The following is a 2,240-nucleotide window of genomic DNA, read 5'->3' as shown; positions in this document are numbered from 1 at the left end:
GGGGGGGGATTGCCCAGTCCAGTTGGAAATGCTTTAACATGATACACAAACCAGATGAAAAGTCATTAAAGTTAATGAGATCTGAAGCAGAGTAACAACAACCCCATTGTACATATATTAGTCAAAGCAAAACTAAATTATTAGTGGTACCACCGAAGCACAAAAGGACAACTGGCAAATATATAGAGTAATAACGGATGAACTAGTAACGTCTATTGCTTATTCCTACTGAGACAGAACTAAATACACTGTCCGCGGTGATAGCATTGAGCATACATACTGGTAAACATGATGCTAAGATTGAAAAAACAAAGAACGTGAGATTATGTTTCTAGTTGGACCACGGTACACAATAATAGCAGTGACAACGGTGTTTCAGTTTTGATCCCGTACACTTGTATCCCTTGACAGTTGGTTTTGTGCCCGCATATTCCAGTTTCGAGTTCATCCAGCACTCTGCCTTGCAGACGAAACCAAAGCATAATGCACTATCATTGTATTCTTCCCAGCAATAGTCGTCGTCTGCGCAAGCAAATTCGCACACACACACATTAGTAACCCACATTACGCACGCATCATGTTTAACCACAGTTGATAAGAAGGACAGGGATTTAACAGAGGGGAAGAAGAAAATCACGTCAAATACTCAAATTCCACCATGCGCCTCTACTTTGTGATCAAATAAACACACCGTAATAATACTGTATAGTCAGATAAACGGAGATCCGGAACACGAACCTGCTGCGGAAGCAAAATTACCAAGTAACACGATTAGCAAGAGGATGCACGTGGTTGCCTGTCTTCTATCCATATCTAACACTCCAGGAGTGTACTGAATGTGGAATGTCAAAACGGAGATTTTTTTTTGCCCGGAACTCACAGTATTGTCACCCTGGATCTCAACACCAGAAACCTATGCGTTTAAATAGAAGGGAGGGCATAGCTGCTGATGAGAGGTGAAAGAGAGAAGAATGCGCGGATCGTCACAGCTCTCGGGGTTATCCGAATAACAGGATCGTGTTAACTGCTCTGGTAGTTAGTTGGGTTGACTGGTGGCGGTTAAAGGTGCTCTCACTTCCACCACAAACTCGTAGACCTGAGCCGCTTGTCAGCAACTTCTCGCCGGACCAGCCGCGCCCGCCTCCTTCGCTCGCCCCTCTCTGGTCTCCACTCCAACGTCCCTTCCCGTTTCCTCAGTCCTCACGCTTGCATCCGCTCCGCTCGCATGGGTCCTAGTGCCCGTTCAAAGCCCCGGTCGCCTCCCAATTGGCGGAGCCCAAAAGTTTGATCGGGGCCGAGTGCTGTTAAAACTAGGGAAGCGATTACAGTATATTTATAAAACACACATAATTGAATTAATAAAATGTAAATTAAATTTCAAATAAGTGTTATGTGTTGTATTTGATTATTGTGTAGTCCAAAAATATTTTGAATGTAAGTGGCATAAATATAAAAAAAAAATCTCATGCATGTTGAGTGAACCTTTGATGTGGTGGCATGGGTCGTGAGGTGGGGTTTATGCATGAGATCATAATGAGAAACTTTTTTTCATGCATATTGTGATGGGTTTCTGATGACGTGGTATTTGTGCATGTTAAGATAGGTAACGAAGATTAACTATTTAGATATATAGGATAGTGTAAACATTTTGCTTCGACCGATCGCCCAAGCGTTGCGCATGTCGCCTCCCATGATGCACGAGTCTAGACTTGCACACCGCCTTCCTCTTTTCTGTCTTACCTTTTCACGACCGAGCATGTGAGATTATCGTCTTCACATCCGCTTTCTCCCTTGCTCGATCATGGCCATCTCGTGATCTCGCACGTTGTGGCATCGTCCCCACCCTGACTACACGAGACCAACCATACATTGTTGCCAGACGTCCCGCCGAAGAAGTAAAGAGGACGCGCGCGCGAGCTCGTTGATTCCGGTGCCGTGGGGCGGGGTTGCATGGCAACGACGAGGCCGATGCCCGTCTTGTCGGGGCGATGGTGATCCTGATTCCACGACGGCAAGCCAAGCCAGCCGCGCGGTGGTCAATCGATGGCGGCGACGTGTTGTGAGCTACTATGGGGCGATGGCGTCACGCACTACCACAAACGACAGCTCACCGGCGGGTGACGCCAGAATGCCATTTTTTGGGTGCTACAACTAGTGAGATGCTGTGTTGGGAGTGGCACACAAGGATGCTACAACCACCGCACAGTGTGTTGCAAATGGCAAGCGGGGCGATGCTAGAA

General features: G+C 46.7%; 1 long non-coding RNA gene across 1 annotated transcript; it reads right to left on the bottom strand.

Annotated features, from left to right (window-relative positions):
• Positions 1–92: 92 nt before the first annotated feature.
• LOC119288813 lies at positions 93–909 on the bottom strand. The gene is made up of 2 exons (XR_005141286.1): positions 739–909; positions 93–522 (listed from the first exon to the last, which is right to left on the bottom strand). It is a non-coding gene; the product is annotated as an uncharacterized LOC119288813 (long non-coding RNA).
• Between the last annotated feature and the right edge of the window lie 1,331 nt (positions 910–2,240).

Source organism: Triticum dicoccoides, chromosome 4A (assembly GCF_002162155.2).
Source record: "Triticum dicoccoides isolate Atlit2015 ecotype Zavitan chromosome 4A, WEW_v2.0, whole genome shotgun sequence".
In the NCBI taxonomy this organism is placed as follows: Eukaryota; Viridiplantae; Streptophyta; class Magnoliopsida; order Poales; family Poaceae; genus Triticum; species Triticum dicoccoides.
The sequence above is the reverse complement of the archived record's forward strand: the minus strand, read 5'-3'. Positions and strand labels throughout refer to the sequence as shown.